This window comes from Oryza sativa, chromosome 4 (assembly GCF_034140825.1).
Source record: "Oryza sativa Japonica Group chromosome 4, ASM3414082v1".
In the NCBI taxonomy this organism is placed as follows: domain Eukaryota; kingdom Viridiplantae; phylum Streptophyta; class Magnoliopsida; order Poales; family Poaceae; genus Oryza; species Oryza sativa.
The window spans coordinates 14,630,602-14,644,279 of NC_089038.1; positions in this window are offsets into that span (position 1 = coordinate 14,630,602).

A 13,678-nucleotide genomic window follows, 5' to 3' on the forward strand; every position below is an offset into this window, starting at 1 on the left:
AATGATTTCCCCCTCTTTATTGCGCGCGGGGACGGCGGGAGGCGGCGGGATTCGCGGCGGCGGCGGCGCTAGGGCACGAGCGAGGCGGCGGGAGCGGCGCGAGGTAGGGGATGACGGGTGGGCCCCACCCGTCAGCGAGGGTGGCGGGCGGGCCCGCCCGTCAGCGGCACGCGCGCGGGGAGGACGCCGATTGGGCCGCGGGGGAGAGGAGAGAGAGGGAGGGAGGTGGGCCGAGCCGGCCCAAGAGGGGAAGGGGGGGGGAAAAGGACTTTTTAGGGTTTTTCTTTTTATAAAACCATTTTAACTTTGTTTATTTCTTCTTAATTATTATTTGTGCTCTGAAAATTCCACTAAAATTTATTTACGCATTTTAGGCTTTTAGGAAATATACAAAAATCCTCCAAGCCTTATTCGACTTTTAACTTTGTACATTTTAATTGTTGGAGGCTTTCACATGGATTTTACTTATTCTATGCATAATTTTGAGGATGTATTTTAGAGTTGTTTTGGGACGCGACAAACCTACCCCCCTTAAACGGAATCTCGACCCCGAGATTCGGAAGAACTGGCGAAGAGATCAGGATGGGCTGCCTTCAGCTCGTCTTCACGCTCCCAAGTAGCTTCTTCCTCGGCGTGGTTGCTCCACTGGACCTTGCAAAAACGGATTACCCGGTTCCTGGTCCTGCGCTCCATGGTGTCCAGGATTTTTACTGGCCTCTCCACGTAGGTCAAGTCTTCGCGAACTTCAATTTGCTCTGAGTCAGCCTGCTCGGATGGCACTCGAAGGCATTTCTTGAGTTGGGACACATGGAACACATCATGCACGTTGCCCAAGGAGGCGGGCAGCTCCAATTGGTAAGCGACTTCTCCGCGTCGGGCAACGATACGGAAAGGACCCACATACCGAGGTGCGAGCTTCCCTTTTGTCCGAAACCTGTGTACACCCCGCAATGGCGTGACCCGAAGGTACACAAAATCGTCCACTGCGAATTCCAGGTTACGGCGACGGTTATCTGCATAACTTTTCTGCCGGGACTGTGCCACCTTTAGATTATCCCGAATGGTTCTGACTTTAGCTTCAGCTTCTCTCAGGATATCAGTCCCGAACACTTGGCTTTCCCCAACTTGATCCCACAAGAGCGGTGTCCGGCATTTGCGCCCATACAACGCTTCATAAGGTGCCATTTGTATGCTGGCTTGATAGCTGTTATTGTAGGAGAACTCGGCATAGGGGAGACTCTTATCCCAGGTCTTCCCGAAATCCAGGACACATGCGCGAAGCATATCTTCTAGGATCTGATTTAGACGCTCGGTCTGCCCATCTGTCTGCGGGTGATATGCGGTGCTGAAGTTTAATCGGGTACCTAGCTCTTCTTGGAGCTTCTTCCAAAAGTGAGAGGTGAATTGGCTTCCCCTATCAGATACGATTTTCTTGGGAACGCCATGGAGACTCACGATCCTAGCGAAGTAGAGCTCGGCTAGTTTGTTCCCTCCATAGGTGGTCTTCACAGGAATAAATCGAGCCACCTTGGTTAATCGATCCACAACTACCCATATAGAATCATATCCACCTTGGGTTTTTGGAAGTCCGGTGATGAAATCCATCCCAATTTCATCCCATTTCCATTCTGGTACTTGGAGAGGTTGGAGAAGTCCGGCCGGTCGTTGGTGCTCTGCCTTGACACGCTGGCACACATCACAAAGGGCCACGAACTCTGCAATTTCCCGCTTCATACTGACCCACCAGTATTTCTCCTTCAAGTCTAAGTACATCTTCGTACTGCCAGGGTGGATGGAATAAGGACTTTCGTGGGCTTCCTGAAGTATCAGCTGTTTAAGTTCTCTGTTATCTGGAACGCATACCCGATTTCCGTTCCATAGGGTTCCGTGTTCATCCTCTGTGAAACCAGCGGCTTTACCCTGTTTCATATTCTTGAGGAGTCCATGCATGTCCGGATCATTCTTCTGAGCCTCGCGGATTTGATCGAGCAAGGTAGGCTTGGCTTCCAACGCAGCCAAGAATCCACGACTAACTATGCTTAGGTTCAGGGCTGCCATCTGTTGGTTAAGTTCGGGTGGAATGCCACGGATGTTAAGAGTGTTGCAATGGCTTTTTCGACTTAGAGCGTCGGCAACCACGTTGGCCTTACCAGGATGATAGTGAATTCCCACATCATAATCCTTGATGAGTTCTAACCATCTCCTCTGCCGAAGATTCAGGTCCGACTGAGTGAAGATGTATTTCAAACTCTTATGATCAGTATATATTTCACAGCGATTCCCAATGAGATAGTGCCGCCAGATTTTTAGAGCATGAACCACCGCAGCTAACTCCAAATCATGGGTGGGGTAGTTGCCTTCATGAGGCCGTAGCTGGCGTGAGGCATAGGCCACCACATGACCATCCTGCATGAGCACGCACCCCAATCCTTGGCGCGAAGCGTCACAATACACCATGAAATCCTTGCGAGTATTCGGCAAGATTAACACTGGCGAGGAAACCAGCTTTTCTTTGAGAGTTTGAAACGCCTTCTCGCATTGCGGGCTCCACACAAATTTCTCTTCTTTCTTCAACAACTGTGTCATGGGTCGAGCGACTTTGGAGAAGTTCTCGATGAACCTCCGGTAGTATCCTGCCAAACCTAAGAAACTGCGAATTTGAGTGACTGTCTTGGGTTGCTTCCATTCAGTGACGGCGGTCACTGTTTCGGGGTCCACAGCAACTCCTTTAGCAGATATCACGTGCCCTAAGAATTTGACTTCGGACAACCATAACTCACACTTGCTAAGTTTGGCATACAATTGATGTTCCCGCAACTTTCCCAATACCAGACGGAGATGGTGCTGATGGTCTTCCTCTGATTGTGAGTATACCAGAATATCATCAATGAAAACCACAACAAACTTATCCAAGTATTCCATGAACACTTGGTTCATTAAGTTCATGAAAAAGGCAGGAGCATTGGTTAAACCGAACGACATCACCGTGAATTCATACAATCCGTATCGCGTGGTGAATGCGGTCTTCGGAATATCTTCTTCACGAATACGTAATTGGTGATATCCGGAACGAAGATCGATCTTGGAGAATACAGTGGCACCTTTAAGCTGATCGAACAGATCATCGATCCGGGGAAGAGGGTACTTGTTTTTGATGGTGACTTCATTGAGAGCTCTGTAGTCAACGCACATCCTCTTCGTCTTGTCTTTCTTCTCCACAAAAATCACAGGAGCACCCCAGGGGGAAGTACTCGGACGTATATACCCCTTTTCTTTCAACTCTTCCAACTGTTTCTTAACTTCAGCCAGTTCATTTGCTGCCATACGGTAGGGTCGCTTGTACAGAGGAGTGGTTCCTGGAGCAAGATCTATCCGGAACTCAATCTCTCGTTTGGGCGGCATACCGGGTAGTTCTTCCGGAAACACGTCTCCGAACTCTCTGACGATGGGGATTTCTGACAGTCCTATCTGATGAAGTTCGGAACTACTGACAGAGGTTGGGGGTGCAAAGAAAACAACCGGTTGTTCCGGCCCTCGGTACAGAGTGACAGTGCGTCTCGCACAATCCACTACTCCTTGGAATTGAGCCAACCAATTCATCCCAAGGATCACATCCAAGTTCTTGGTGTCTAGCAGAATCAGATCCGAGGGAAAAGGAATCCCCTGAATTTCTATAGGGACGGCAGGACTATAATACTTTGCTGTCATAACCCCTCCAGGGGTGGTGATGAGCAGAGGGTTCCTAAGCCTTTCTACCCCCAACTGATTTCTCCCCACGAATGGCACAGATATAAACGAGTGGGAAGCTCCAGAGTCGAACAGAATGGTAGCAGGGATGGAATGAATGAGGAACGTACCAACGATGACGTCTGGAGTTGTCAGCACGTCCTCGGCCGTCACGTGGTTCACCCGACCCCGAATGACATCCTTCCCACCGTTGTTGGAGCGGGGAGGCGCTTGGCCTTGCTGACGCCTCGGCTTTGGGCATTTATCCGCAAAGTGCCCGGGCTCGAAGCAGTTGAAGCACAGACGCTGCGGACCTTGAGCGTCCCTGCGGCCTTGACCAGGCTGCACAGTTGGCGTAGGAGGACGGGGCGCACGAGTCCCTTGTTGATTCTGCTGCTGCTGCGGCTGTGGGACGCGCACCACGAATTGAGGTCGAGGCGCGGAGCGAGGTTGCTGCTGCTGTTGTTGCTGCTGCGAGGAGGATCCCCCTAGATAGGGATTGGTGTAGCGGACCCTTTGGTTAGCACCCTGTTGATTGCGGAAATTCGCCAAGCGGCGCTTGTGCGACTCCAGTTCCTTGTGCTTGGCTTCCAAGCGGATGCTTTTGTCCACCAGACGTTGGAAATCCAGATAGTCCCCGGAGACTAGACGGACGGACAGCTCAGGGTCCATTCCTGCCAAGAACTTCTCTTGCTTCTCCTCATCTTCCCGCACATCTTCCTGGGCGTAACGGGCCAGGTTGTTGAACTCATGCAAATACTCCATCACGGAGCGGTTGCCTTGCTTCAACTCTCGGAATTCTCTTTTCTTAAGGGCCACGACTCCGGCGGGCACATGGGTCCTCCGGAAAGCGGCGGTGAAACGGGCCCAAGTAATAGGCTGCCCCTCTGGCTGCGTAGCCTGGAAATGGTCCCACCATAGAGATGCGGGCCCCTGCAGCTGGTGGGCGGCGAAGATGACTTTCTCCTCATCGCTGCACTGCACAGTGTCTAGCTTTTTTCCCACGGCATGCAACCAATCCAACGCATCCACGGGGTTGTTGGAGCTAGAGAAGGTAGGTGGGCGGATGCGGAGGAACTCGGCGAGTTTAGAGTGTTGGGGAGGTGGTGGTGGAGCATTATGTTGTGGCGGATTTTGGAGGTGGTGGAGGAAAGCAGTCATCATGTTGGCCTGCTGGGCGAGGATTTGGGTGAGAATGGCGTTGGTATCTGGCGGTGGTGGTGGAGGCGGAGGAGGAGGTGGAGGTGGGCTGCCCTGGTGGTGGTTGCTGCCTTCAGGTTGGTTGCCATCACCGGTGGCAGCACTTCTCCTGGTCGTCACCATCTGAAAACCCCACACAGAACCAGCAAACAGAGGGAGAGCTGACAATTAAAGCTAACCATCCACGACTACCATAATTCTTGAATTTATTACTGCTATTAAATGGGTTCATTAAAGTTCAAGTTGCTTAGGCAAATAAAATAAAGACAGGCTCCGACACAGTTATACCACACACCGGCATAACCATGCCCCACACAACCCAACAAGAAGACAAACGAGAAAGAACACACGCGCAAGCCTACTAACTGCTCGTCTACCGCTGCGACGGGCCAGGACGGAAGGTGAGCAACAGCGCATCCTCCGTGCTACCAACGCCGGAGGCTTCCCCCTCCTGAGGAACCACGGGCGCGGGCTCGGCACGAGGGGTCTCGACGAAGCAAGTCCACGCCAGGGACTGACGAACAAGCTCGGGCCTGGAGGTGCTCTTGCGGGCGGTGATCTTCTGGCTGCGGCAGACGCGGCGACGCTTGGGGCGGCAGACCTCTCCCTGGGCGATCTTGAGCTGATGCAGCTGCGCCTCCACCGCGTCTAGGTCCTTCTTGAGCTGCAGGTTCTCCTGACGCAGCTCCAGGATCTTCATGTTGTTCTCGACCATCCCACGGCGCACCATCTGATGGAAGTCGATACGAGCCGCGTCGTACGCCTCCACCATGCGCGCCAGGTGCATGATGGTAGCGTCATCCTCCGAGCTAGCATCCCGGAAGGTGGCGTAGTCGCGGGCTCCTCCGCGACGAGGGTGGTAGCGGTAGGGCGAGTGCTGCAACTCGTCCGGGTAGCGCTGGTGAAGAGTGCCGATGGCGAGGAGAGCGGCGCTTTGGCAAGCGGCGGGGAAAGAATCTCCACCCGCGGTGACTGCCAGCGAAGTCCGCTCGGGAGAGCCAGCGAGGATCACTGCAGTGGCCTCCCAAGCAGCGTGGGGCTCTGCATCGTCACCTTCCTGCTCCGGAAGCGGCCTGCCCTGGTAGTCCACTCCATGTGGATACCCCAGGACAACGCACATGCCCCGCAGCTCCAAGACGAAACCAGTCATGTCCAAACCACGACGGGTGACGCTGCCGGCCATCTACAAACAAAAACAAAAAGAAAAGCAACATTTTTAAAAAAAATCAGATTTTGGCGATAAATGAAGCAGCAAGACAGAGAAAGACTAGAGGGTTTTCACAAATAACAGAGGATTTTTATTTCGAAAATACTGCTAAGGCTTGGGATCTACGGCTCGTCCTAGGGTCAAGGGGGCTCTGATACCAACTTGTCACGACCGGAAATAACCCAACGGGCGTTCCTTACGTGCGTGCATTAATCCTTGTCCCAGGAGGCAAGGTACACCAAAAGTTGATACAATTCAGAGTTTAACAAGCGGAAGCGTAAATAGTTAATTTATTACATGGGCAGCGAAGGCCCAGCACACACAGAGACCAACGAGAAACAACGGAAGACTAGGGCGACGACCACAGGCACTTGACGGCAGGCACGAGCTAGACACCAAAGCCTTCATCCTCCAGGAACTCCTCTTCTGGGTTTGGGAAAAATTGAGCAAGACTGAGTACAACCACCGTACTCAACAAGACACACCCACAAGTGCAGAATAAATGCAAGGGAGTACAAAGGATTTATACTATAAAGGGTTAGGGTTGCAGTAAACAGCATTTAAAGACATTGGTTGCTCAAAGCTATTTTGTAAACACGATTCTAGAACTATACAATATTATTTATCAAGGCCGTGAACCCACACGAACCTGCCTTAACCCAAGGCCTACGATGATTCAGACCGAACTGGCAACCCGACCCTGGGTCCCAGCTCGTCCCAAGCCAACCCAGGCCAACCATTCCACATTTTAGTTGTTAAGCAGGTTTTAAGAATTAAAACACTAACTTGGGTACATTGCTCGGCTTGCCCATAACCGAGGGCGCGGCTATTCGAATAGATTATACTCTGATCAGAGGTGTACATCTTTACCCACAAGACACATCTTCCTCACGTGTAACCACGTGCCACATACCACCACGGTATACAGACGGAAGACGTGACATAGTTTCCAACCCATCCTAGCCATAGACAAGAGTACCGACCCAATCCCACCTACGGCCGGAACCCCCGGGACAGGCAGGCAGGACTGAGCCCCTAGCAGCAGGACACCGGCCCTGTGCCATGACATCTCGACTACCGGGCCACAGCTCGTGTAGCCTTCATTTGCCCTGGAGATGTCCATCGACCCCCGACTTCTTCCATCTCCATCCGTGTACTTTTGTTTATAACTAGACTGAGCCACAAACTAAGCCTTACCCACTAGACATGTGGAAGTACGGTAGTGCTTTGCAACAGAGGCCCGAAGACCGGTCCTTATATGGCCGAGGTGCTACCATCAAAACCATGCACCCCGAGCCCAGCCTAAAACCATTTTGGGGATTTTGAATAGAAGGAGCGGTGTGAAGCCAATTCCACAATAACCAAACCATTCCATAGTGTCCAGGTGATATGAATAACCCAAAGTCTAGAGTTGTAAAATCACCTAATGTTACCTAATTAATCAGCGAAGCATCTACCTAAAATCATACTAGTGGTACCATGAGTAGAGTGTCCACTAGTTGGGGTTTTGTTTATTCTAGGGTGAACAAGGAAATAATAACAATAACAATAATAAGGTCATAACAAAGGTAAATAGGCCTGGCTAGATAAAACAGTGATAACGCGGGAATTTAAATAAAGCGATAATGCAATAATTTTAAAGCAACATAATTTTATAAACTGGGATTCAATATGTTCAAGGATGATGTGACTTGCCTTGCTCGCTTTCCCAAACGCCGGCTTCAACTTCCACGAAGAGCGGATCTTCCGAAGCTGCAGCGTCTACACGACCAACGGAAAAGAAACGGCTTTTACTCTACTAAACTCCATATAACAAGCAGAAACAAAGCACAAAAATGGGTTCTTGACTTCTTAAGGAAAAATTAGAGACTTGAACGGTCCAATTCCGAGTTCAAATGGCCAAGTTATGGCCATTTGAAGTTTATATGCTCTTTAATTGAATATTTGCGAATTTCTTCATTTAAATTTTAATTTAAAAAACATATTTATTGCGTCAGCCGGGAGAGAGGAGCGCGCGGACCGGGTCCACGGGAGTGGGGCCCACACGGCAGCCTCTCGGTCCACGGTGGACCGGGTGCACGCGGCTTACGCCGGCCGGCGCCGTGGGTCCCGCGCGTCAGCCGCACCCGAGGGCGCGGGCGGCTGACGGCCGGGCCCCACATGGCAGCCGCGGGGCGCGCCCGAAGGCGGCCACGCCGGCACAGCCGACGGGAGGCGGCGCGCCCGCGCCCCGATGGTCGCCGCCGGCGACCACCGGCGCGGCGGAGCGGCGCCCGAGAGAGGGGAGGGAAGGGGGAAGCGAAACGGCGGTCCACGGCTCACCCCGGGTCGACGGCGACAACGGGAACGGCGACCGGAGCGGAGGAAGGCGGCGGCGCGGCTCTTGTCGACGGGGACGGCGGCGTTCCGGCGGTCGGCGGGCGAAACGGAGGGGTGGACGAGGTCGACGAGGTTGCGGCGAACCCGAAGAAGGCGACGCCGAAACAGGAGAAGGTCCGGGGCGACGACGGCAGCAGACCGGAGCTCGGCGGCGACGGCGGAGAGAGAGAGCGACGGCGCGAGCTCGATTCCGACGGGGAGAGAGAGCGGCGAGTGGCGGAAACGGTGGAGGGAGGCACGGGGAGCGTTTATATAGGGTTGGGAGTGAGAGAGGGCGGCCGGATGAGGGGGAATCGGCCGCGGAAGATCCGGCCGCCATTGATGCGCCGGCGAGGTTTAGGGGGAAACGTTTCCGAACAAATCCGAGGGAGAGAGAGAGAGAAAAGTGGGGGGAAAGAGGGAGGGAATCACGGGGAATGATTTCCCCCTCTTTATTGCGCGCGGGGACGGCGGGAGGCGGCGGGATTCGCGGCGGCGGCGGCGCTAGGGCACGAGCGAGGCGGCAGGAGCGGCGCGAGGTAGGGGATGACGGGTGGGCCCCACCCGTCAGCGAGGGTGGCGGGCGGGCCCGCCCGTCAGCGGCACGCGCGCGGGGAGGACGCCGATTGGGCCGCGGGGGAGAGGAGAGAGAGGGAGGGAGGTGGGCCGAGCCGGCCCAAGAGGGGAAGGGGGGGGGGAAAAGGACTTTTTAGGGTTTTTCTTTTTATAAAACCATTTTAACTTTGTTTATTTCTTCTTAATTATTATTTGTGCTCTGAAAATTCCACTAAAATTTATTTACGCATTTTAGGCTTTTAGGAAATATACAAAAATCCTCCAAGCCTTATTCGACTTTTAACTTTGCACATTTTAATTGTTGGAGGCTTTCACATGGATTTTACTTATTCTATGCATAATTTTGAGGATGTATTTTAGAGTCGTTTTGGGACGCGACAAACCTACCCCCCTTAAACGGAATCTCGACCCCGAGATTCGGAAGAACTGGCGAAGAGATCAGGATGGGCTGCCTTCAGCTCGTCTTCACGCTCCCAAGTAGCTTCTTCCTCGGCGTGGTTGCTCCACTGGACCTTGCAAAAACGGATTACCCAGTTCCTGGTCCTGCGCTCCATGGTGTCCAGGATTTTTACTGGCCTCTCCACGTAGGTCAAGTCTTCGCGAACTTCAATTTGCTCTGAGTCGGCCTGCTCGGATGGCACTCGAAGGCATTTCTTGAGTTGCGACACATGGAACACATCATGCACGTTGCCCAAGGAGGCGGGCAGCTCCAATTGGTAAGCGACTTCTCCGCGTCGGGCAACGATACGGAAAGGACCCACATACCGACGTGCGAGCTTCCCTTTTGTCCGAAACCTGTGTACACCCCGCAATGGCGTGACCCGAAGGTACACAAAATCGTCCACTGCGAATTCCAGGTTATGGCGACGGTTATCTGCATAACTTTTCTGCCGGGACTGTGCCACCTTTAGATTATCCCGAATGGTTCTGACTTTAGCTTCAGCTTCTCTCAGGATATCAGTCCCGAACACTTGGCTTTCCCCAACTTGATCCCACAAGAGCGGTGTCCGGCATTTGCGCCCATACAACGCTTCATAAGGTGCCATTTGTATGCTGGCTTGATAGCTGTTATTGTAGGAGAACTCGGCATAGGGGAGACTCTTATCCCAGGTCTTCCCGAAATCCAGGACACATGCGCGAAGCATATCTTCTAGGATCTGATTTAGACGCTCGGTCTGCCCATCTGTCTGCGGGTGATATGCGGTGTTGAAATTTAATCGGGTACCCAGCTCTTCTTGGAGCTTCTTCCAAAAGTGAGAGGTGAATTGGCTTCCCCTATCAGATACGATTTTCTTGGGAACGCCATGGAGACTCACGATCCTAGCGAAGTAGAGCTCGGCTAGTTTGTTCCCTCCATAGGTGGTCTTCACAGGAATAAATCGAGCCACCTTGGTTAATCGATCCACAACTACCCATATAGAATCATATCAACCTTGGGTTTTTGGAAGTCCGGTGATGAAATCCATCCCAATTTCATCCCATTTCCATTCTGGTACTTGGAGAGGTTGGAGAAGTCCGGCCGGTCGTTGGTGCTCTGCCTTGACACGCTGGCACACATCACAAAGGGCCACGAACTCTGCAATTTCCCGCTTCATACTGACCCACCAGTATTTCTCCTTCAAGTCTAAGTACATTTTCGTACTGCCAGGGTGGATGGAATAAGGACTTTCGTGGGCTTCCTGAAGTATCAGCTGTTTAAGTTCTCTGTTATCTGGAACGCATACCCGATTTCCGTTCCATAGGGTTCCGTGTTCATCCTCTGTGAAACCAGCGGCTTTACCCTGTTTCATATTCTTGAGGAGTCCATGCATGTCCGGATCATTCTTCTGAGCCTCGCGGATTTGATCGAGCAAGGTAGGCTTGGCTTCCAACGCAGCCAAGAATCCACGACTAACTATGCTTAGGTTCAGGGCTGCCATCTGTTGGTTAAGTTCTGGTGGAATGCCACGGATGTTAAGAGTGTTGCAATGGCTTTTTCGACTTAGAGCGTCGGCAACCACGTTGGCCTTACCAGGATGATAGTGAATTCCCACATCATAATCCTTGATGAGTTCTAACCATCTCCTCTGCCGAAGATTCAGGTCCGACTGAGTGAAGATGTATTTCAAACTCTTATGATCAGTATATATTTCACAGCGATTCCCAATGAGATAGTGCCGCCAGATTTTTAGAGCATGAACCACCGCAGCTAACTCCAAATCATGGGTGGGGTAGTTGCCTTCATGAGGCCGTAGCTGGCATGAGGCATAGGCCACCACATGACCATCCTGCATGAGCACGCACCCCAATCCTTGGCGCGAAGCGTCACAATACACCATGAAATCCTTGCGAGTATCCGGCAAGATTAACACTGGCGAGGAAACCAGCTTTTCTTTGAGAGTTTGAAACGCCTTCTCGCATTGCGGGCTCCACACAAATTTCTCTTCTTTCTTCAACAACTGTGTCATGGGTCGAGCGACTTTGGAGAAGTTCTCGATGAACCTCCGGTAGTATCCTGCCAAACCTAAGAAACTGCGAATTTGAGTGACTGTCTTGGGTTGCTTCCATTCAGTGACGGCGGTCACTGTTTCGGGGTCCACAGCAACTCCTTTAGCAGATATCACGTGCCCTAAGAATTTGACTTCGGACAACCATAACTCACACTTGCTAAGTTTGGCATACAATTGTCGCGACCGGGAAAATTGCCTTTTCCCGAACGCTAGTGTATTAATCCCCGTCCCAGGAAAAGCCGGGGTACACCACACAAACATGATATAAAAGACACATCTTTATTATATCGATAATATTTACATTATTACAAAGGCACTTCAGGCCTGACAAGCAAAAATAAACAGCAGCGGACTAGCGGCCTACGGCTCCATCTTCACAGGCGCTCAACTGGGGTATAAGCCAGGACTCCACCTAAGACATCTTCTCCAAAGCTTCTCTTACTGAAGGGGGGAAAGATTGAGCAAGAATGAGTACAACCACAGTACTCAGCAAGCCACACCGGGGATGCATAATTAATGCAAGGGAGGTACAAGGGAATAATAATATAGGGATTAAGTTTTGCAGTAAACAGCATTTAAAAGCCACTTAGTTGCCCAAAGCCATTTTGTAAAGACGATCCTAGAGCTACACAGTATTATTAAACAAGGCCGTGAACCCTCACGAACCTGCCTTAACCCAAGGCCTGCGATGATTCGGACCGAACTGGCAACCCGACCTGGGTCCCAGCTCCTCCCAAGCCAACCCAGGCCAACCATTCCATATTTTAGTTGTTGAGCAAATTTTAAGAATTAAAACACTGACTTGGGTACATTGCTCGGCTTGCCCATATCCGAGGGCTCGGCTATTCGAATAGATTTACTCTGATCAGAGGTGTACATCTTTACCCACAAGACACATCTTTACTCCGCATTCCATGGCCTTGGAACCCGTCGTAAAGATGTGACATAGTTCCCAACCCATCCTAGCCTTAGACAAGAGTACCGACCCAATCCCACCTACGGCCGGGATACCCGGGACAGGCAGGCAGAACTGAGCCCCTAGCAGCAGGGCACCAACCCTCTGCCGTATGACATCTCGACTACCGGGCCGCAGCTCGTGTAGCCTTCATTTGCCCTGGAGAATGTCCATCGACACCCGACTTCATCCATCTCCAATCCGTGTACTTTTGTTTATGACTAGACTGAGCCACAAACTAAGCCTTACCCATTAGACATGTGGAAGTACGGTAGTGCTTTGCAACAGAGGCCCGAGCTTAATCCTTATAGTGGCCGGGGTGCTACTTCCCACAACTGGCATGCACCCAAACCCCACCGAAAACAGGTTTTAGGGGTTTTGAAAGAGGAAGAGAGGTGTGTGTCCAATTCCAACATAAGCCAACCATTCCATAGTGTCCAAATGATATGAGAATTTCCCAAGTCTAAAGTTGTAAAACCACCTAATATTGTCTAATTCAAACCGCGAAGCATCTACCTAAATTCATACTAGTGGAACCATGAATAGAGTACCCACTAGTTGAGGTTTTGTTTAATCTAGGGTGAACAAGGTAATAATAATAACAATAGCAATAATAAGGTCATAACAAAGGTAAATAGGCATGGCTAAATAAAACAGTGATAACGCGGGAATTTAAACAAAGCGATAATGCATTAATTTAAATTAAAAATAATTTTGTAAACTGGGATTCAATATGCTCAAGGATGATGTGACTTGCCTTGCTCAGAGAGAACGGCCTTCCGAACCTACGGCGACGACCACGAACCACGCTTCGGGAACCTCCGGAACGACAGAAGCTACGCGAAGCACACAAGCAAAGCTACAAGCCTATAAAGAAGCAATAACAATACATAAAAAGAAAGCACAGGGTTCTTTAGGTTATAACAAACATTAGGAGACTTGAACGGGTCGATTCGGAGTTCGTATGACCAAAATATGATCATCCGAGGTTTAATGCTGTTATATGGAGATTTGCGGATTATTAAGCTTTGCAATTATAAAACATGTGTAAGCGCTAGCCTGGAAAAGACAGGAAGGCTGCGCCGTTGACATGCGGACCCCACATGTCAACCTAAAGGACCACGGTAGACCGGGTACACAGAGACGGTCCACGGGTCGACGGAAGCG